Genomic DNA, 24721 nt, shown 5'->3' on the forward strand with positions numbered 1-24721 from the left:
CAGACACTCTGTACATGAGTCTCAGTTAGAAGGCCTGGGCAGTCTAGGGGACCTCTGACAGTAGAACCAGGATGTATCCCTGGTGCACAAAAGGACTTTGCGAGCACCTTCTCCATGGGGGGATACTCCTTTAACCTAGAGGCAGGATGGAGGGCCTAGTCACTACTCCAAATGACTTGACAGTTTTTGTTAATATCTCCTGGAAGGCAACACTCTCCCGTGTAGTGTGGGAGTTCACAGGATGGAAGGGTTGTCGGACAGCATGAGAAGGAGGGAGAGAGAGGAAACTGTAATCAATATATAAAATAATAAAAAATAAGAAAAATAAATAAAAAAAGAGGTGAGGACCACACTATGTGTGAGTATAATTTTCCTTTTCTCCTTTGCCTTTATTCCCTTTACTTTTTAATAAAAGCAATTCTTTTTCAAAGTGGGTAATAATAATAAAAGAATTTCCTAGTGGTATATTAGGTATACATAATTCATATTTCACTAGTTGAGAAACTATGACATTGTTTGGTGATGTGCAATTATATTGGGCAGCTCTCATCCTTTTGTATATTATGATGTATCATATTCCTTGGTCTTCATGTTCTAGAACCGCTTTCAACATGACATCATGGACAATAAAATCCCAGATAACTCCAATCTATTATATGTAAGTAGTATTCTTCATATATAACACATACACATCCTATCATATACTTTTCATTTCCAAATGTATAAAGAAATGTTAATTTTTTAAAGACCAAAACATATATTTATGGTGGCTTCAATGAGAAGGGCCCCCATAGTCTTCTATATGCAAATATTTGGTCTCCAGCTCTTACATCTAAAGGTGGCTTTGTCGAAAGATGTGTGTCACTGTTGATGAGTATTTTGGTTTTAGAAGAACCATGATGATGGGAGATTTCATTTTGTAAATATGTTGCTCTTATTGTTTAATGAATAAAGCACTGTTGGCCAACAGGAAAGCAAGATAAACGGGACTAGGAGACTAGGAGGATAGAGGAAGAAGTAGGGAGGAGACTCAAGATGGAGGACCTACAGGCTAGTACACCCGGCTCTCTTTCCAGTAAGATGAGACCACGTGGAAATACTTAGATGAATAGAAATGGGTTAATATTTAAGACAAAGCTAGGCAATATGAAACTAGTAACTAACTGGTCAACAGAATTATATCTAATACAACATCTCTGTGTGTTATTTGGGTCTGTTGAGGTTGTGGGACCATGCTGGCAGAAATGAAATTACTCCTAACAAAATGGCATCCAACATGGACCAAAGAACTTTCACTTAAAACTTAACAGAAGCTTAAGAAAAGACTTTAGAACCAAAAGAACAAAGACAAGCAAGGATTCTTGGTAGCATCATTATTCTCGGTCAGGCTCTGTTTTGCTAGAGACAAGCAGAGACTTGTGTGGCTCCTTTAAGGGAGGTTTCCTGACTCACCATTAGTGGCAAAACCCCACAAGGCTTTTAAAGAGCTTTGCTAACAACTTAACGGTGTGTACAAACTGGCAATGGCAGTTACCACATATCCAAGCTGGAAGCATGCTGCTGCACGGCAGCATAGAACAACACAGTGAACATAGCTCTCAGTTCTGGCAGTAAAGGTATCTGCCACCTTCTTTGATTGACCTTGGATTATACAGCTGTGGCTTTCATTTTAGCAATGTTGTTTACCAGATAAAAGACTCATGACCAAAAAAAAAGATAAAGATTTACAGTAAATACAGATTCAGTTTCAGAAAAAAAAAAAAAAAACTCTAAAGGTTTACACTGTGTTTTAAAAATATATGTAGGCTTGGGAGAGAAAAACAAACAGGATAAAATGGTTTAAGAAAAAATAATAAAAAGAGAGTGGCTGGTTGTGGTGGCACACACCTTTAATTCCAGCACTCAGGAGACAGAGGCAAGCAGATCTCTGTGATATCAAAGTAAACTTGGTATACAGAGTTAATTTCCAGACAGATAAAAGTTACTCAGAGAAACCCTATCTCAAAAAATGAAAAATAGAGGTAAAAGAAATCGAGTAATAAAAAAGCCGTGTAAAGATGGAAAGCACAGTGAGAATCTGGGTAATGTACAGTAGTATATTGTCCTTGTATCATTTGACTGCTATAGAAATAACAACAACTGTTAAAAGAAACGCTGCTGGATCAATCCAATTTATATATTTTAAAAATGCTTGACTCCAAAATTTAAGTCTAAGGACAGGTTACTGGGGAAAATATTTCTATTTTTATTTCCACAGAAAATAAAAAGCTGTGGATCCCTTCCAGACTAATGTGATTTGATCAAGCCAGACCCCCTGAAACAGTGCCAGGTGATCCAACAGTCAAAACAGCTGGGACAAAGCAGCCTTACAAACTACAGCCAGGATTTCTTCATCTTCTTAGTATCCCCCATGACAGCGACCCCTACCAGCAGGAAGCAATTTGGAAAGAATGACACCCAAGTTACCAAATAGTGTTTATAAATGTTTGTTTTCACTTAAATAGGCTTGGTTATGAATGGTTAATGATCACAACCAATGTCTCTTTAAAGGTAAAAAGGGGATTATGATATAGAAATGAATACTTTGTTTTGGCAGGGATTTTCATTAATTGACACAATTTAAGGTCAATTTTGCTATATGCATATTCCTCCTCTTGATTAGTTATGTTTATATAGCTCATTTATAAATGTAATGTATAATTTAACACAGATTATAGATAGTTACCTATGATAGTCAAAACTTATAGTTAAGTTAGTGAGGATTTCTAAATCCACAGAGATGTATCTGAGATGAATAGGCATTCTTCAAACCTTTCAAAGACCTACAGAATGTGGCATTTCAAATTGTTTAGGGTTTTTTTTTTTTAACATTGAGGCATAACTGCTCCTGACAACATCCCCTGCGTAATGAAAAAAGACAGACATTAAAGAAGCTCCTTATGGAGTTTGATTTCAATATGGTAAAACTAGCCATTTGGACAAGGTACTACTCTTGTCTGGACTGTTTAATTTTATGCTGTATAAACTGGACATGAAGGACACACAAGAAAGTGACTATTGATACAAGATAGACATTGCTACAGGGTTTCTGCTTCATGGAAGAGTCTGCCAGACATTCTACGGGACACAGAGAAAATGACTAACAAACTGCCAATAACAAGTAGACAGTTTAGAGTTTCTTGCTTTGTTGAGTAGTCTGCCAGACACACTATGGCCTATAGACTGAAGATGGTATATTACTGAAGAACTTTGGGTGACTGACCAGGCAGTGAGGTGTCTCTGTCATTTCTAGAGTTTATATATTATTCTCCTGTGGTCTTTGAAGGAATTGAATACAGGTAGTTATTGTTATAGTTTTCCTTATTTAGGATTAAAGATAAGTTACACATAGAACTTTAGACTCACAAAAATAGGATAGATGATAGAATATTTTCTTTAAATCTTACTAAATGTTAATGTACTAAATATTGTTAACTGTGATTCTTATTTGATAACTGTTTTGTTAGATAGTTTGCTATGTTAAGGTTAAAACCCTTCTTTTTATTTTAGACAAAAAGGAGGAGATGTTATTTTGTAAATATTATTCTCTTATTGGTTAATGAATAAAGCACTGTTGGCCAATAGGAAAGCAAGACAAGTGGGACTAGGAAACTAGGAGAAGAGAGGAAGAAGTAGGGAGTAGATTCTAGATGGAGGACCTACTAGGTAGTACACAGGGCTCTCTCTCTGGTAAGATGAGACCATGTGGAAATACTTAGATAATTAGAAATGGGTTAATATTTAAGATACAGCAAGCCGATTAGAAATTAGTAACTGGCCAATAGAATTATATCTAATACAGTGTCTCTACATGTTATTTGGGGCTGGCGAGGCTGTGGGACCAGACAGGCAGCAAAAATCCTCCTCTTAAAGTCATACATTCTAGTTTTCCTCTTCCTCCTACTTGTGGATCAAGATACAGTTGCTCAGCTGTTCTTGCTGACATTTACTTATTTTTATCTGGCTTCATCATCATAGACTTTAATTCTTTGAATATATAAGCCCAATTAAATGCTATTTAATAGAAGCTATTTTGGTCATGTTTTTCTGTCACAGCAGAATAAAAGTAACCAATAAAATATCATATGCTATTATTTTGAAGTAATTGTGAGCAAAATTATCAGTGCCTAATCAGTATATGCAATTTTTTGTCAGCACTTGTTTAAATCTTTTTGTATTGATGAATCTAGTTGTCAAATATTTAAATCATCTATTCATTTTTTGGTATCGATATTGTTTCTGACACAAGGCTGTATGCAATAGTGTAAAGATGTAACATTTTTGGCATTTTCTCTTTTCTCACAAAAATACTGTGAAGAATGATGGAAATAATTAAGAATGCAAAAAGGAGCTAAACACATAAATGTATTATTAATAACTTCTTTCATGAAACAGAATTTCTTATTGAAGACATAGGGCATAAACCCAAAGAAAACTTCAGAGAAGGATTATATCTGATGAAATTTGCAGATATTCTAAGAATAATTTCTCATCTTTAGGATCAAAATTAACTTGAAGTCATGGTTTTAGTCAGCAGTTCTTATAAGCACTATATGATAGCTATGAATTTACAGCCATTCAATTTATAAGAACACAAAAATTCTTCCTGTCCCTTGGTAACATATCCTGTTTTATATGTAACACAGTTAATGATTCCCTTTGTGTAGGATGGTCTTAGATAAAATCATTTAAAAATGGTTTTCTGTTTCCCTATCTGCTAGTCTCATCAATTTTTCTAGCACTCTCCATAGTTATTAGAACCCTCCTACATCAGATATGGTGTTTAAAAATGTATTTTGTAAGTGTATATTTGACAAGTTATCATATTTCTTGCATTTAAGTATTTTATTTTCTATCTTAATGGATTTAGTATGTTACTCAACTAAAGGTTCTAAGAGAAGGAAGCTCCTTCTTTTTCCCACTGCAAGGAAAAAGATGATGTTTAATTATTCGACTTTTACCTAAGGAACTCTCCACACTTAACTGATGGATCTGTTTGTTTCTTGGAAATAGATTGCCAATTGTAGCACCTTAAAACGTAGAGCTTCCCTGTGAAAAGTAAAGGCGTATACTATAAAGCTCAGTAACTTGTAAAACAGATGGAGGAGGCTACTAGAGAACGAAGCTGTCAGTGGCTAATCCCAGAGGTTTATTTTTGGTATCCTCAAAAGTGCTAAAAATATTACTTCCAAAAGCCTTACATATGTGACCCACAAATGAAAATGAACACCAGTATTTTAAAAGTCAAGGTGTTTATAGTTCTTTTTTATTGAAGATGGTTTCCTCTCTCATGCAATACATCCTAAATACAGTCCCCCCCACCACACACACTCACCTTAGCTTCCCCTTTCTTCAATTCTTTCTCAGACACACACCCCTAGTTTCTTCTTCAGAAAAGAACAGGCCTCCAAGAGACTCTAACCAGAAGGGACTAAAAAATATACCATAAGACAAGGTTAAAACCCTCTTCATGAGGCTAGACAAGTCATCCCCAAAGAAGGAAATGAGGCTCAAGAGCATGCAAAAGAGACAGAAACACACCCTCTCCCACTCTTAGAAGTCCAACAAAAACACCAAGTTAACAACTGTAACATATATGCAGGGGACCTGGTACAGACACATGCATGCCCAATGCTGGTAGATTCAGTCTCCGCGAATCCCCGTGAGCCCTGCCTAATTGATTCTGTGGGCCTTGTTCCTCTGATGTCCTCCATATTCTCTGACTCCTATAGTCTCATTTTCTGTGTGGTTTCTGATAGCAACAGATGTTGTTGGAGATTTATAATTCAGACTCTGTGTCCTTAAAATGTCTGGTAGTGGGTCTATGAACCTGCTCCAATCTCTTGCTGAAGGAAGCCTCTCAGATGGCAACTGCATTGTGAGAGGGAGGGACTCAGATCTATAATATAGCAGAACATCATTATTAATCATTCATTTTGTTTTTTATTTATTAGTTTATTTCTTTTTGGAGAAACCTTGTTTGGTTCTACTCTAGGTCTCTGAGTAGGTAGTCATCCAACAATTTCAGGCTTGGTCTTCCTCTTGTCGAGTTAAACTAGACATTGGTTGGCTTCTATCCTACCACAATTTCTGTGTCACCACTCTACAAGCACATCTTGCAGGCAGGACATATTTTAGGTCCAGATTTTTGTGGCTGTGCTGGTATTCAAGTGTCTCTTTCCATATCCCATGGATATGGCAACAAAGAGACTAGAACATAGGTGTGGAGGTTCCAGGACCACACCAGCTTGACCTCTGTGTGTTCATCGTCCTCAGCAATGTCTCCCACCCACATTGTCAGCCATAGATCAGCCAAAGCTGGTAAGGCATCTCCATAGAACCTTTTCAGCAAATAACTCCACTGAATGTAACCCAGTCTCACCACTGGATGCCTTGCCTGACTACCAAAGGTGGCCAAATAGACTTTCTAAACTACACCACCAGGAGTCTTCATTTGGGTCACCCTCATAAATTCTGGTTAAGTTTATACTCACCAGGTCCATCCCACACAAATGTCCCACAATTCCAACTGTCTCTCCCTGCATTCTCTCTCTCTAGACCACCTCCTCACACCTGAACCCTTCTTCTCCTGTACCAACCTGCCCTCAGTTCACACACAGAATTTAGTCTATTTCCACTTCTCAGAGATGGTCAGAAACTGGAAACAACCTGTATGTCCCTCAACTGGAGAACTAATTTTAAAAAAAAAAATGTGGTACTTTTACACAACAGACACATTGGGGAAAGAACGAAAAAAAAAAATAACATTTTTGTAGGAAATGGATACAACTAGAAAAAAATCAACTTGACTGAGGTAACCTAGACATGAAAAAAATTGGTATGTATTCACTTATAAATAGATGTTTGCTGTGAAGTAAAAGATAATCACGCTGTAATCCACTGACCCAGGGATGTTAGACAAAAAGGAGGCTCTAAGGGGTAAACATGGTATTCATAGCTCCAATTCCAAGGTTACAATAAATCTGATGACTTCAATCAGCACAAATTATTTACTGTTTTGGTATGAAAATCCTTCAACAAAATTCTCACATAAGTTGGAATCATGAAGTCTCTTGGATTTTTCCTGGGTTCTTTGAGAAAAAGTGCCCTTCATGTTCATTTGGGATATTGAATATTTAGGAGGTCTTTTTCTATAGAACCCAGGACCCTGTTTCTATAACTGTAATTAGACTCAAGAGGAGGCTGCTCTGAGAACCTATCACCCCTCCGTCAGTGCTCAATCAGTAAAAAGGGGATTTCACATTGTCCCATTTTTCTACAATCCCTGAAAACATTTTATAGTGTTGAATCTCTCTTGCTGCAGACACTAGACCTTCTGTACTTTAAGGGCTTGTGATTAATTTAGGTCTGTCTAGTCCAAAGCAAGTGCTCAACCTAAAATTCTGGAACCTTAAACATGACTACAAGATCCACATTTAATGCTATATTTTCAAGTAACAAGAATGAAGCTGCAAACATTTTCAAGGAACATTATTCTGCCTACTACCTCCCATAATAATTTAAATAACTCAATGATAAGACTAAGTCAGAAAGAGTAGAGGGAAAAATAAATGCAAGAACAAATTGTGAAAATTATATGTAAATCTAGTTGATGTATTACAAGTCAGTAAAAACACAATATTTGGATTGATCTCTCATGGATGATACTCATCTAATTTTAAAACATGGAAATAAGTAGCTACATTTCAGTCTTTTTACATTAATATATGCTGTTTTAGAAATCAGTTGGAATCTGTAGTAACTGAAACAAACTACATTTCTTTTAGAAGTGTGTAAGAGACTTCTTTATCTATTGTTGGTAATCTATTATTTTCCATTTTCTTTTCATGCTGTTAAGTTAATGGATGTTTTATTAACAATTTCTTGCTAACTATTCTAAATGTCAATGTTGCATGTTGAAGAGATAATATTACACAGTAAAATAAAATTTAAAGTTAAAAATTTCCTAATGTTTTCCCTGGGATAAGGAGATATATGAATATGTAAGTGATATAAACATCTAAAGAATGTGAATTCTAGCGTGTTTAACCTATACAAGTGTACACATAATATGACCATGTGTCATGTAGCTGTGACACTCTGAGAAAAGTTCTTGTATCTTTATTCAGCCCTAACTATGGAGTCTACATAAAAATAAACAAAAAACATCTTACCTTAATCTCTTCATGTAAGATAATTTGAAACTGATCTTTCTACCATCTTTAGAAATTCAGCATAGACTTTTCAAAAGACTATACCTTTAAGAATTATGTCTGTAAGGATATTAAAAAAGTGAAACATACAGCCTTATAGACTAATAAAGCCCCAGTTAAAGACAGATAGGAAGAAAATATACAGTTTGAAATTGTTAACACAAGTATCGAGAATTAAATACATATAACCATCTACTCTCACCTAGGAGAGAATTTTAGTTAAACAGAGACTAAAACCATGCATTTGACTTCCATTTTGAATGACTGTTAGGGATGGTTATTTTAATAACATATACAAATCATATAAAGGAAGGCCTCTGAGGCTCAGATGCTATAACAAAGGAGGGTAGATGTTGATGTCAGACACTCATAGGATAGAACAGAAAATGTGGCTAGAGCTGTGTTCTAAAGAGAAACACATTGTGCACTGGGAAGAATACCATTTCCTCTCCCATCTGTCATGTGGGATAGTTGTATTGGAAAAGCTGTTTCATTTTTTAATTTTCTGACAAGTAAGCAAAGAGACCCCTTCAAATGTGGGCTTCATTCTCACATACTACAAAAATGGGTCGCTCTGATAGATAAATGAGACCTACAAGAAATATTTTACAGGTTTATGTTGATAATATGAAATATGGACTGGGAGGCCAAGATTTTGGATGTGTAGAAGCCATAAGAACCATCTATGTACTACTCGTGAGGCTAAAAGGATATACTGTGAGTGGGGAGGAGGATGTGATGATGAGAGTAGGTGAAAGTGCATTGCCACTAAATTGGTACAGGGGATATAAGAAGGAAAGTAAAACCCACTATATCATGAGACTCCTTGCACAGACAGGTTTTAATTAGTATTGATGCTAAGGAAATAGAAAGGGTGGGAGAGAATTAAGTGGAAGAAATCTGGGATTTTACTGCTGCTTCAAAACACCATTACAGGAATCTGGAGGCAAGAGCTTATACAGAGGCCATGGAAGGATATTGCTTACTGGCTTGTTCGTCATGGACTGCTCAACCTGTTTAATTTATAATCTAGAATCAGCAACTCAAGGATGACACCACCCATAATAGGCTGGGCCCTTCCCCGTTAATCACTAATTAAGAAAATGACCTTCAGCCTTATCTACAGCCAGATATTAGAAGAGATATTTTCTTAATTGAGGCTCCCTCCTCTCTTCTGATTCTAGCCTTTGTTAAGTTGTCATAAAACTACGAGTGGTAGGGAGATGGCATGGAAGGATAGAGAAACTTGGTACCTGTTTCGATAGAAACTTCCTGGAATCTATGAGTGTGATAAGAGTGGAGACTCCTAGGTGAGGAAGAAAAGTACTCTGCAGGCTAACAAAAGAGAAACACCAACCCAGTCAAAAGCCTTTGGCATACAAGGTGTCCTCCTTGCAATATGTTCTTGGAAATGGTGGTGCAGAACTTGTGGGAGTGGCCAACCAATGTCTGATTTAACTAGAGACCCACACAAGTTTAAGCCCATGTGCTTCACTGTTTGATGTCCAGGAACCAGAGACTGGAATAGCCCAGAGACCTAGCATATAACCAAATATGACTTGCCTAAATTAAAAATGAATGATGATGATGATGATAATGATGATGACAGTGTTCTATATTATACTCAAGGACTGGTGCTTTATCCAGTCTTCATCAGAGAGGCTTCCTTAGTCAGCAGATAGAAATGGGTGCCAAGACCCATTGAGAGTCTAAGTTGGAGGTTTCTATGAGGTCTTCCCCATTGGAGCTCAGGGAATACTACAGAAGAGGGTGTGTACAGATTGTAGGAATCAGAGGACATGGCTGACACAGGAAGAACATGGTCCAAAGAATCAACTAAGCAGGGCTGATATGGGCTCACAGAGACTGCAGCAGTAATCACAGAGCCTACAGGTATCTAAAGCAACTCATCTGCATATTTGTTGTGGATGAATTCTTGGTGTTTTTTTTGGGATTCCTAACTGTTGGTTCTATTGTGTATCTGACTACTTGGCCTTCTATTAAGATTCTCTTACCTCTGTTGGTTTGATTTTTCTAGTCTTGGTGTGACAGCTTTTACCTAGTCTTGTATTTTGGTTTCTATGAGACTGATCTTTTCTGAAAATAGGTGGAGTAGATTGTAGAGAATGGAGAGGTGGGGAAGAGCTGGAAGAAGTAGCAGGAGGGGAAACTTTTGTTGGGATGATTTATATGATAGAAGAATATATTTTCAATTAGAAAACAAAACACAAAAATTACCCAATATAAGTGTGTGTGTGTGTGTGTGTGTGTGTGTGTGTGTGTGTGTGTGTACTTTGTGTCTCAGTGCTTACAGAGGCCAGAAGAGAGTCCTGGATGGACAAGACCAGAAATTAGAGGCCCTGGTAAGGTGCTGGGAACCATATTGTAGTTCTCTGAGAGAACAGGAATCGTTCTTCGAGATCCTTCCATGCTGCTTTGTTGTGCTGTTTACAGCAAAATGTTCAATGTATATTTTGGAACAAAATCATTTTACAGTCTTTAAATGCAGATATTTCTTAAATCTTGTTTCTAATTGGTTAATTAACTTCCAAGTTGGTTGACAAGAGCTAAATAAAGAGACCCTTGGTGTTCACAAGGACCATGAGAAACTTCCTTTAAAGATTATAGTGCCCCTGCTGTATATCTCCAAAATAAAATGCAAAGTAGAATGCAGGAGGCCTTCTCTCATAGTCAAATTCATTTGAATCAGACAGCAGAAACTAATTAAGAAGTTTTGCTTTCAGGCCCTATGACCTACACTGGAGGTTAGATCTTAACACATGATCCTTGTTCCCAGGCATCTAAGAGTTCAGGTTGAGTCAGTGTTGTCTTCTTGATACAGAAATTTACAGCAGCTTTCCTCTATCCATGATACCTAGGCTCTCACCTCCACCATCATTCTGCCAGGTGCAGCCCCCAAATAAGCTTTTTTGCATTGCAGCTTCACCCTGGACAGTTTAGTCAGAGCAGAAGCCTGGAAGAGATGAGCAGTGAACATTTCTCATTAGCAGCAGCAGTTATGTTCCATGCTGAAAATAGCCACAGCAAATTATTAGGGACACAAGGGAAAGGAATGAGCAAGCCTGAATGCTAAAAGCCCTTGAGGTAATGCATGGGAAGGATATTAAAAGAGAACATTTTCCTACCCTGAGAGGACCTGCCTGAGGGGCTGGTACCCACAGCCCAACTCCTCATAACATCACATGTATTTTAAAACTATCATGTACTAATTCTTACTCATTAAGCTAATTTTTACTTTAGGCAGCTATAAGGCACCGGAAAATTCCATTTTAATCTTGTACAGATTAAAAAAAAAATATGTGTGAAGTTAAAGAGAAATCACTGAGTTATCAAAGAGTAACTGTTTTGAGTCAGGCTTAAGAAAGCATAAAAGTAAAAGAAATAGGCCAGAGCTTCTTGGAACAGACAAACAAAACGGCCAGGGGATCCTTAAAGGCAAACAGAAGATAGCTTATGTATTTAAAGAAAATATTGCCTTGGTTTTCATTGAAATTATGTCATTTTCATGTAAAGTTATTTTAGAAAGATATTTTTTTTAATATTTTACTATAAAGTTGATAACAGGTAATGTAATCTTTTACTAATAAGTCAATATCAATATCCCAACTAAATAATGTAGTATAAGTAACATGGACAGCCATACACTGATTAATAATGACCTTATGACAAAAATTTCCTATTGTTTGAACACTAGAGGGTCTCTTGAGATAGGCTAAATGTGATTTTTCAATTATTCCAAATTGTATGGAAATGCAAGGGTGTGATGGGTTAAATACAGTATTGTAAGGATGCTATCTATGTGAATGAATGAGATATGATTTTCAGAAAAGATTATAAAAGGAGTCCTCTACTGATACAAACAATAAAAATCACAACATAAACCAGTAAACTACTCATTTATTATCTCCCTGAATCTATATAACCAACTACATAGTAGGTGTGTTTATTGTACCATAACCACACACACAAAGAAAAATACATTGCTGTACTCTACTGTTGTTGCTACAAGGTCACTACAAAGTCACTATGTAATGGAAATGCTTGTGCTGTGTACAGTGTTGTGTTTATCTCTTCATTGGAATGTGCTTTTAGGATATAGAACAGTTTTATTAGAAAGCCTGGCATTTTATTGTGCATTCTGGTAGCCCATTCAATCTTTTTACAAAAGAAGATTACTTAAGTGTGAGCTGAGAACATATCTGACATATCAGACATTGTTACTGTCTCTCATATTATTTCCCATTACCCTTTCTCCTTTCTGATGCTTAGTGACAAAAAATCAACATGTATATTAAATTTATAATAATTATAACATCTCTCTTCTTTCTCCCTTCTATACTTTTTCACTGCTGTTCTTTCTGGGATATAGTGCCTCAAAAATACTTGGCTCAGCTCAAATTCTCTCCATAGTTGTGAATAACTTTGAACATGTAATATTCTATAGTACAGAGTTTTTGTCCTGCCCAATCCCGCAGCCATTCAGTCCCAAATAAACACACATTAATTGTAAACTGTTGGCCTATTGCTCAGGCTTATTACTAACTAGATCTTACAACTAAAATTAACCCATTATTTTTATCTATGTTTAGTCATATAACTCAGTACCTTTCTTAGTAAGGCATTCCCATCTTGCTTCCTCTGCATCGAGCTGGTAATTGTGTCTCTGCATTTCCTCTTCCCAGAATTTTCCTAGTCTGGTAGTCACACCTGTACAACCTGCCTGGCTACTGGCCAATCAGCATTTCATTAAACCAATGAAACTGACAAATCTTTACAGTAAACAAATCTCATATCACTACTCATAGGAAACTCATTCAAATGAAATCACACACAATTTTGTATTCTTAGGAAAACATTTAAAGATTCAGGAAGAGCAACTCACTTCTAAAATCCTAGCACTCAGAAGGCTGGGGTTGGGTGAGTACAAATATGAAACCAGCCTGGGCCACAAAATGAGACCCTGTCTCCAACAAGTAATAGGGGTGGGATTCAGGCAAGAGTCTTGTCTGCAGCTCAGGCTTGGGTCTGGGCCAGTGGCCTGAAAGCAACTTTTTCATGAATTCATACTTTAACATTGCATACTAAGTGTTGCGCAAAATGTAAAAGACCCAGAAACTATTATTGGGGCTCAAGCTTTAAGTTGACGGTCAGAAAATCACAGCAGCACAGCCACTAGCTCTTCCCTCTCTATTTTAGCTCAGACCAAAGAGGCAATCCTCAGAATGCTCCTAACTTTAGTGCTCCTCAGACTCACTCAGACTGCCATGTTCTCCTCAATGTGGACAGACATTCCTGAGACTAAAAGCCTTTCTATCCTCAATGTGGCTGGAGAGTGAATGCCAGTTCTAAGACCCTGTTCCAGTCTTAAATAACTTTTTTGAGTCCTGGGATTAAAGGCATTTGATCCCAAGTGCTGAAATCATCTTTGTTGAGCTGTTTCGCTTTAGGACCTGATATTATATCTCAGTGTGACTTTGAACTAAGAGATATCCATCTACCTCTACCTCCCAAGTGGTGGGATTAAAGGTGTGTGACTCAACTGCCTGGCTTCTATAGTTTGTGGCTGACTTTGCTTTCTGAATTCTCAGGTAAACTTTAATAAATCGTAAATAATGTATCTCTACAATATTTTTGAGCTTACAGCCACCTTTCTCCACATTTGCATAATGAAGCACTGAAGACCTGACACAGAATTTCATACATACTAGGAAATCACTCCTTCCACTGATGTGATTATTAATATAAACACCCTCAAAGGAAATTGATATGTATTTTCTCTTTGTTTACATTTCTCATATATAAATATTTCTATAAGTATAGCAACCTATTCATAAAAATATCCTCTTCATATGACATGTGGCTTTCTAATACCATGACAAAATATACACTAGAAAACAAAGAGCAGGAGAGATGGATCAGAGATTAAGAGCACTGACTACTCTTCCAGACATCCTGAGTTCAATTCCCAGCAATCACATGGTGGCTCACAACCATTTGGAATGAAATCTGGTGCCCTCTTCTGGAGAACAGTGTTCTAGGTAGAACACTGTATATATAGTAAATAAATAAATCTTTTTAAAAAAGAAAGCCAACATAAAGAAAATATACTTTGGATTACATTTGTTTTCACTTTTGCTTGGGACAAATGTAGAATGTCATATCAACAAGCATGTAAATTTCAGAATTGCTTTACCCCTTCATGATCAACAATCAAAGAAAAAGAAACTTCATTTTAATGTCTCTACAATATTTAAATACAAAACATGTTTTTTCTATTTTAACCAACTTTTTGGCATGGGTTATTGGAATCATACAATTAACACTTTTTTTTTGCTTTGCTTTTTGAAAATCTAGTTTTCATCTACTTATTCTTTTAAACTTTAGTAAAATATTTTACTTTGTAAAATATATTACAAAGTATAATTATGAGAAGTAATAATATAACATAGGGACTACTGGACTATAAAAGAAAATCTAAATTATAATAAAATCACATTATAACTTGTTACAAATGTAAGCCAATTTACTTCAGAATCTAAAGTTTTATTTTTTCAATCTAAAAAGAGGAATGGAGTGATAGTTCCTATCTATATTACACATTATTTTCTTTATGTGATGAGGTAATGTACCAGACAGTGTTAATTCTGACCAATCACCTATAGCTCATCAAACTTTGATTCTGGAAATGGATATCCTTGTGCAAAGGGTCACTTGCCACAATAGTTTATCATAAGAATCATAATCCTATCAACTGTGATAAAGGAGTCAAACAGGAATGCAGATAAAACCACTGCTTTATTTGTTACCCTCATATAACAAACCTATAAATAAATTAGGCCAGTTATAATCCTGAGTCACAGGAAGTTTTCTAATCTTACTCATATTTTGGCAGAATGGACTGGAATATAATCCCAGTGGAAATTCTCATCTAAATAACTTGGTAAAATGTTCTGAGTCAGTGTGAGCTGTAATTCCTCTGGTAGTGAAGAGAAGGCAAGGTTCAGTACTAGAAGGAGTATTCAAAACACAGAGCATCATTAGCTTTCCATGTAATATCCACTTACAAGTGAGTAGATACCATGTTTGTATTTCTGTGTCTGGGTTACATCACTCAAATTGGCTTTTTCTAATTCTATCCATTTGCCTGAAATTTTCATGTCATTGTTTTTTACAGCTGAGAAATAACACTCCACTGAGCCAATGTATCACATTTTCTTTATGCATTCTTTAGCTGAGGAGCATTTAGGTTGTTTCCAGGTTTGGGTTCTTATGAATAAATAGCTATAAATATTGCTGAGCAAATGTTCTTGTTGTATGATTGAGCATCCTTTGGATATATACCTAAGAGTGGTATTGCTGAGTCTTGATGAAAATTGATTCCCAACTATCTGAGAAACTTACAACTGATTTCCAAAATGACTGTACAAATTTCACTCCCACCAGTAGTGGAGGAGTATTCTCCTGACTTCACATCCTCATTAACACAATCTGTCCTCAGTATTTTTGATCTTAGCAATTCTGACAGGTGTAAGATGGTAACTGACAGTGGTTTTGATTTGCATTTTCCTGATGGTTAAGGATGTTGAGCAATTCCTTAAATTTCTTTCAGCCATTTGAGATTCTTCTGATGAGAATTCTCTACTCATCTCTGGACCCCATTTTTAAATTGGATTATTTTGTATTTTGATGTCTAGTTTCTTGAATTATTTCTATATATTTTGGAGATCAGCGCTCCCTCAGGTGTGGGGTTGGTGAAGATCTTTTCCAGTTCTGTAGGCTGCTGTTCTGTTTTGTCTTTTTTACTGTGTCCTTTGCCTTACAGAGCTTTGCAGTTCTAGGAGGTCCCATTTATTGATTGTTGCTCTCAATGTCTGTGCTACTGGTGTTATATTTAGGATATAGTCTCCTTTGCTTTGGTGTAGGACCAGAATTGATAACTGGTACATGAGCTAGCTTGTTGGAGCCTGTTCACTATGAGGGGATGCCATGCTCAGCCTTAATGTGTGTGTGGGAGGGGGGAGCTTGGTTCTCCTCCAACTTAATGTCCAAGACTTTATTGACTGCCTATATGAGGCCTTACCTGTTGAGAGGTGTGGGTAGGTGATGGGATTAGGGGTAAGCAAGGAGGTGGGAAGAGAGGTGAGAAGAGAACTTTAGTCAGAATATAAAATGAAACTGGAAAAAAAAAGAAATTTAAAAAAAGAATAACAAAAGAAGCAGAAAAGTTGAGCACCAAAAATCAAGAGGACATGGTTAAAATTGTTAAGAAAGATAGAAATAAATGAAAATATTTTTTGAGGGAAAATGCAGAGCATTGCTGACATGACTCTGTCAGTAGCATCTTAGAGAACATGGACTAGGGTGTCCTGACTAGGACTCAAACCTGATTCGTCCTCACACATCACATCATAGTTAAGGTCTGATTACTCTCCACGTACTTCTCAAGATTCAGCACACCACAGAGTTACCCAGAAGGCCTGTTCACTCACGCGTTTCCAATCCCTGTCTCCCCACATTTGGAGGAATGAAATGCCATTCAAGAATGAGTTATACTGGGCAGTAGTGGCACAGGCCCTTAATCCCCTTAATCTCTGGGGAGACAGAGGCAGACAGATACCTGTGAGTTTGAGGCACGTCTGGTCTACAGAGCAAGTTCCAGGACAGGCTCCATCCAAAGCTAGCTACACAGAAAAACACTGCCTCAAAAACCAAATGAACAAACAAACAGAATGGGTTACTAACACTAGGAAGGTTCTGGTAAGACTGTTTTAGGAAACATATTTCAACCATTGTTCTAACTTCTCATGGTTTCTGAAAGACTTCATAATAATGTGGCTTGTCTTTCTTGGATTCACTTATATTATTCTTGCTGCTTAGAAAATAACACTTTGTCTCCCACATATCTAATTTTGAGTTGTTTTTCAATAGGGAAGTGAAGAATAGAATTGAACAAATGCCTAGTCTTTCAAACTAAGATGGAGACATTTCTTGCATACTCTAAATCAATATTTCTATATTAATGTATATGACACAAGGCTCTAAAGTTTCTTATAGTGTAGTAATTCTAAAATATTGTGAATTCAGTTAAAAAGTGGTGTACAGAAATAAATAGATAATTTTCAATAGAGGAATAAAATATTGCTGAAAGACACTTAAGGAATTACTCAACTTCCTGAGCCATCAGGGAAATACATATCAAAACAACTCTGAGATACTATGTTGCAATTGTCAGATTGGAAAAAATCAAAAACATCAAAGATAGTTTATGTGGAGAAAGGAGAACACTCCTTCACTGCTGGTGGGAGTGAAAACTCATACAGCCACTTTGGAAATCATAATGGCCATTCCTAAGGGAAATGGAAATTAGTCTACCACAAGATCCAGAAATTCCACTCTTAGGCATATACCCAAAAGATGTACTTTCATACAAGGACATCTGTTCAACTATGTTCATAGCAGCATTCCAGAACCTGGAAGCAACCTAGAGTCCTTGAACTGAAGAATGAATAAAGAAAATGTGATAGATTTACACAATGGAGTACCACTCAGTGGAAAAAAATAAAACAATGGAATCTTCAAATTTGCAGGCAAATGGATGGAACTAGAAGAAACCATCCTGAGTGAGGTAACTCAGACACCAAAAGACACACATGTTATGTACCCACTCATAAATGGATATTAACATACAGCATAGGATCACCAGCCTACAATCCATACCTTCAGAGAAGCTAGGAAACAAGGAGGACTCTAAGAGATACATACCTGGTGTCCCAGAGAAGGGGAAAGGGACAAGATCTCCTGAGAAAATTCGGAGCATGGGTGGATGGGAGAGTGATTTAGGAGAAAGAAAAAGGGAGAAGAGGAGGGGAGAGGTAGGAATGTGAAAGCAGGAAGTTTGAGTCAGGGAAAGAATAGAGGAGAGCAAGAAAAGATATACCACAATACAGGGAGTCATTATTGGTTTAAAGAGAAATCTGGCACAAGGGAAATGTCCAGAGACCTACAAGTATGACCCCATCTAACAATCTAAGCAATAGTGGATAAGCTACCTTAAATACCCTAACCAATAACAAGATTGATGATTTTTTATATGCCATCCTAAGCCTTTTATACAGTTGCTGATGGAAGCGAGTATACACCCACAACTAAGCACTGAGTGGGACTCCTGGAATCCATTTGCAGAGAGGAAGGAGTGATGAGCAATGGGGTCAAGACCAGGCTGGAGAAAACCACAGAAACAGCTGACCTGAACAAGGTCATGGGCCGCAGACTGGCAGCTTGGAAACCAGCATAGGTTGATGTGATGTGTTACCATGATGTGATCCAGCTACGAAGAGAGAAACTAGGAACTATGTACCATGAGGTATGGGAATGAATCATACTTGACTCCTAGTCAGAACACTAGGTTCCATGTTCTACATGGTGCTACTGAGAGAGTCTAGAAATGGTGTCCCAGAAAAGATCTGAAAGTCAAATTAAGTAGTCTACTCAATTTTGGACATTCATTTTCCCAAAAAGATTATAAACAAAACCCTTTTATTAAAGTACCCAGACTCAATTAATTTCACTTTCTCAGTCACAGATGCAATGCCTATTACAAAAGCAAAACTCTCCCCTGATGACTATAGCCTGAGTGAGCAAGAGGGACTGTTAAAAATATGCAGTGTCCTGATTCAGCTCCCCCAAAGCCTTTGATGTTTCAGTTGTGACCATGAATCCAGGCTTCTGGATTTTGCCCCTCCAATGCACTGTGTGACTAGCCTGAAAGATATCATTTGTGAAGTTTAATGTTACATATTTGCATGACTGTTCTGGGAGGAGTGATTTTAACTACAAGAGTCTTGGAGAAATGGTAATAAATGGATGGTATCAAGAGTTAATTGGAACAGTCTAGGGGCAAGGAATAAAGCAAAATCATAAAAATTCCACAGTGCCCACATTTCTAGTAGCTGAGCTAATACTGTAGGAACACTACAGAAAACTGAAAGGAAGGGGAATGAACAAGGGATAAAGAGTTCCAAAGACGCAGAGTAAGTTTCTAAGTTATGTTGCTTATAGCATAAATGGAAAAATCCAGTACATCTCCAAAGAAAATAGAGTAGTAGAAAATGTAGAATGAATTGATCCAGCTTCAGCTGGTGAGTAATTTGTGAGAACCTAGGCCTTACTAGTTGTAAATGTTAACCACTGGAGGCAAAACTGTCCTTCACTTTTCATGACATTATAAGTGCAAATGTTGCCCACTGGGCACACTGTCCTACCTTTAGGAATGCCTAGTTAGATAGCTTTGTTTGTGCCTCAATTTCACTCATTTATCCCAAGTCATTGAACCTATTTGGAGCAAGGCTCCCTGTAGTTTCTGTGTCAGAAAGCTAGAAATACGTCATTGGCTCCCAAAGTTCTCAGACACACAGGCAAGGGCATGTTAATAGCTGTGCACCATCTGGACTTGTCCACCACAGCTACTCTTTCCCTCTGCTTTACTCAAAGCTGAGAATGAAGAGGCTGGGGATTCGACATTGTGTGTGTGTGTGGGCATGCCTGTGTGTGAGTTGCTCTGAGCATGTATATTCCTCTGTGTATGTACTTGCATCAATGCTTATTCATTTGTTCATGTGTATGTGTGAGCAAATGTGTGTATGTCTACATGTGTGCAAGTCTGTAGGTACTTGTGTGTAAGCATGTACATGTTCTCATGTATGCATGTTCCTGAAACTGTGTTCATGGGTTTGTTCTTGTGTGTATGTGAATGTAAGTGTGTGTTTGGGTGGGTGGTTGTGTGCACACAAGTCTGTCTGTTGGGGGGTTGGTTTTGCAAAATTGTGAGGAGTATACAAAGGAAGGATAAAAATATTATGAGAGGAAAAATGATGTCTTTTGTATCTTCAAAGAAGGAGGTTCTCTTTGCAATTAATCATAAAAATGTCAAGTTACAACTGTGTTAAGCTAAGTTCCATCTTTTAAAAGGAAATCTTCTCATTTTAATCAGCCGCTAGCATATGCCTTTAATATTCCACCCTATGGTTTGAAACTAGCCTCAATACATTCAGCTAGAATTAATCAAGGGAGATGGAAGGAAAAAGCATGTTTAAAGGGATTAAATTCTTGTAACTGCAAAAGAACATTATGACTGAAAATGTCAAGAAAAGAACTGGAGTATTTTAAAATAGTCATATTGAAACCTGCTGTTTCTAATCACCTGCATCATTCTATGTGCATGCTATGTGATGGTTTTTCTTATTATAAAGGCTACTTTTTTTCTGACAGCAGGCTCTCAGAAAGCCCGAATTTAAAATGAAGAGGGCCTTATTGTTTTTTTTTTTTTTGGGGGGGGAGGGATAATGGTGACTTGCAATTTTTGAATGAAATTTCTTCTTTTTTCTTAGGATGTATGACAGACATATGGGAGAGAGAGAGGAAGCATTTAGTGACAAAGGTACTGAAGATTGTTATACAATGGTTTCTATAAAACTTCTCCTTTTATGCCATAATTGTACAGAGGTCAGAATCTTATGATTCTGCTCAGCCCCACCCCCACCCCGAGAGCCTGTCTTCCTTCCCATCTGTGATGAATTTATCCCTGTGCCATTTCCAGTAAGAGACAGACAAATTGATGGCATCTTCACTCCTACCTTCAAGTCAGGATCTGCTTCAAGAGACCCACCACCCCATTAATGACTAAAACTCAGGGTCATCCTTTAAAAGCAAAGCCAAGCTCCATATTATTTTATGTCTTCCCTTAAGGTCAAAAAATTTGACTCCTTTCTATCCCCATTTACTGCTGCATCCAGCAAAAATTGTCTGCCCTGCTGATTGACGAGAGATGAGAACATAAGATAAATGGTCAGTTTGGGCTTCTGTAAGACTTTTTCTTCTTGTTCCACACTAACAGTTTCCACTTTTAACACCTTTACCATCCATACTTTCTTCTCCTAACTTTCTCCCATGATTCTGTACAACTTGAATTTAGTTACAAATCCATACTGGGCTCAAAAAATAGCATGGTCAAATCTTGGAAAGCAATAATTATTATGGATAACAATTAAAACAAACTGGAAATTAAAAAATATTTCAAGCACTCATAAAAGGGAAATGACCATGTGCACAAACATACTTAAGCAAATTGGTACCTTAAAGATGCTAAGTTATCTCCATTTAGAAACCCACAGAATATATACAAAATCTAAATACTAGAAATAGACTGAAGTAAGAATGTACTCATCATTACAAAGGGGAGAAACAAAGTGCAAACAACTTGGTACTGAAAGTGGCCAGCCATGTTCATTTTCCAGAGGAAAGAAAGGTTCATGTCACAGTGTTAGTGATAGGTTCCAGGATGCCAGCAGTCAGTCATACAAGGGAACTTAATGTGCTTAGTGGTGAGCTTGGAGTGGTGGAAAACTACTTAACAGATTTACTGAGATTCTGGAATTAAATCAGGTTAGGTAGACTATGGGGAACTCTTAAGAGAAAATCAATTGCACCTTTGTATGGACAGGATTTGTTCAGTTTCGGTAAAACAAGAGAACACTGAGTCATAGGATAAGTGTTATCTTTTAGTCTGTGGGAACATGGTAACACTGTTTCTAATCAAGACTGTGATATGACCATAGTAGTATTTTATGTAAATTAAGGAAAATAGCTGTGAGGCTGAGAGGTGGTTCGCAGATAAGAACACTGGCACACAAAGGACTTTGGTTCAGCCCCAGAACTCACATGGCAGCTCTCTGTAATCTCAATTGTAGTGTTTCAAAAGATTTCTGCAGGAACCCTGGTTACTGCACACATATGGCACATATATATAAGGTTAGGTGAGACCTCATGAGTTTTCCTCAACTATGCTTGGATGCCAACAGCTCTAGTCAATATCCAAATCTTCCTTATGTAGTCATATCATTGTGATTTTGTGAATATAGTTCCAGTATGATGTCTACAATGTGCTATCAAGCAGCTGGCATCATGGTCTCTGCCTTTTAAAAATCACCCTTTTTCCATAATTCTTCCTGAAATCACGAAAGTATGTATTTTTGTTTTTTGGTTTTTTTTTTTTTTTTGTTTTTGTTTTTGTTTTTTTTTTTTTTTTTTTTTTTTTTTTTTTTTTTTTTTTTTTTGGTTTTTCAAGACAGGGTTTCTCTGTGTAAATTTGAAGACTCATGAAGGTATTTTTAAAGGAAATATTTAAATATTATCTTTAAAGAGGATGAAATGCTGAAGGAAATACTCAATCCAAACAAGTAAAATAGGAAATAAAAGGGGCACAAGAAATTCAGGGTGCTGCCTATTAGGAAAAGTTTCTCTAGGTGAGTAAAATGTAGGTCACCATAATAACAGAATTAAGACCTTTAAAATAAATGAGATGCTAAAAGTGTTAAACAGTACTGCAGTAGGCATCTAAAGTTTTTCTGTTTTTTTTTGTTTGTTTGTTTGTTTGTTTGTTTTGATGTCCAATATCTGAGACACTTCTTGTGTGTAGATACTTGGCAACTTATGAAGCAAAAAAACATATCCGCATCATCTCCAAAAGACCACATTATGTTTTAAAATTACAATTTTGTATTGGGCCACATCTATAGGAATCATTTCTATATGCAATGTCTGTACTGTTATCATTGGCTATATGACCCTGTAAGCTACAGGTTGGACATGCCTGTTTCCCTCTTACATGAAAATATGCTTTCCAAGTTGTGAGTTATACAGTAGCATTTCCCAAGGAAGAGGTCTACATTAAACAATGCTTGGTACTCTAAAGCTTCTGAAACTGCCTACCACATAAAAAGTCCTCCATCTATTAGAATATTTGGAATGGATGTTGTACATTCTTGACTATTACTTTACAGAACAATGAGATGTTTTGAGGAGTTTTCTGAGTGTAGAAAGAACTAATAAATCCTTTGGAATCAAATAAGGCACTGAAAGTTAGAATCAAAAAATCTGAACATAATGGTATAGTAAGCTTTTTAAAATAAGTAATATTTATTTTGTATTAGAATAAAATACTTTGAAGTATTTTAACAATTTTTTGAAGTACAGCCAGTGAGCACAGTATAGGTACTTAGTAAATAATTTAAACTACTATTTATTGAGGGGCCTTAATAGTTTCTTAGTACAGTAAGACTTCACCTTTAGTGTTGGTAGATTTGTTAGCTTTAGCAAACTTGTGGACAATTCCTTGGTGGTAAAGGAAATATACCAGGTCAGTTACTTGTACCCCAGTCAATAAAACTTGGCTCTCCACCCAAAGTTTCAGTTGCTGGCACTTCTTTCTGACTCTATGCACATAGGATCACTTCCATTAGCAATTATCCTTATTCAATAAAGCAGGGTTATTTCACTCTAGACTTCCTGATCTACCACCCCACTACAGAATCCGCTAACAAACAAATCATGGGAGAATAAATAGTTTGCTTTTTAAAACATTTCATGATCCACTAATAAGATGAGATTTGTGTACGGAAATTGTTATTTAAAATGCCATTTTGTGAATATTCAGATTAATTCAGAATAAGATCTCCCATTAGGGTGAGCAAAACACAGTGCTGACTGTACCATAAGAAATGCTGCAATAAACTACATTTTTAGGGATGCCATATGTAAAGAGTGAAAGTTAACAAGCAGTTGGGCATCTAGTATTTCTCCTGTCAGAGTGACATACTTTTTATATCTATAGTATTCCTGTGCAGTCCTTAAAAATTACTTCAGCAAGGAAGCTTTGAATACAAATTTCTAGAGATGAGAAGACACATTTAAATCTCTGGTACTTAAAAAGTACATTTCTACCCCTACACTGACACATTATAATGATGTCAAGGTCTTGAAAAAAGAGCATGGCACTAACAAGATGGAAGGCTAACTTAATGGAAGTTCCATTGATAAAATGCCATCCTCACAAAGCTAGTAATTGTTCTCTGGCTATTATACTCTTAGTAAAGAGGTAATATATCAGAAGGCTGTTCATCTAGGCATAACTCTAAAAGATTCTCAGACACTGCGCATTGTATATCACTAAACTACGAAACATTAAAAGCAACTAACTTATTCATTAACTATTGTATTTTACTGATGGCAGATAGGAATTATGACAGAAAATCTAATCATTAAAAATCTCATACATAACTATTTGAAGATGTTGTTTTCTTTTAAAATGAAATACATCCCTTGCAAAACAGATCAAAGTATCTCTGTCCTATGCAGTAATTAATAATGAAATAACACAGGATTGTGAAGTTTCTGGGATTCTAATTATGTGTCTGCTCATAGTATCTCATAGGACAAATGAAACAGAATGTAATTATACAACAGAAACTTGTTGATTTTTCATCACAATAGTAGGCAAATTAGCTTCTGTATTAACATCTTACCTTTAATTGTTAAAACTTTAAATGAAAAACAAGATTTTGGTGTTTTTCTTTACATTACTTCTATTAATATCAGATAATTAATCAGATAAT

Source organism: Phodopus roborovskii, unplaced genomic scaffold (genome assembly GCF_943737965.1).
Source record: "Phodopus roborovskii unplaced genomic scaffold, PHOROB, whole genome shotgun sequence".
NCBI classification, from domain to species: Eukaryota; Metazoa; Chordata; class Mammalia; order Rodentia; family Cricetidae; genus Phodopus; species Phodopus roborovskii.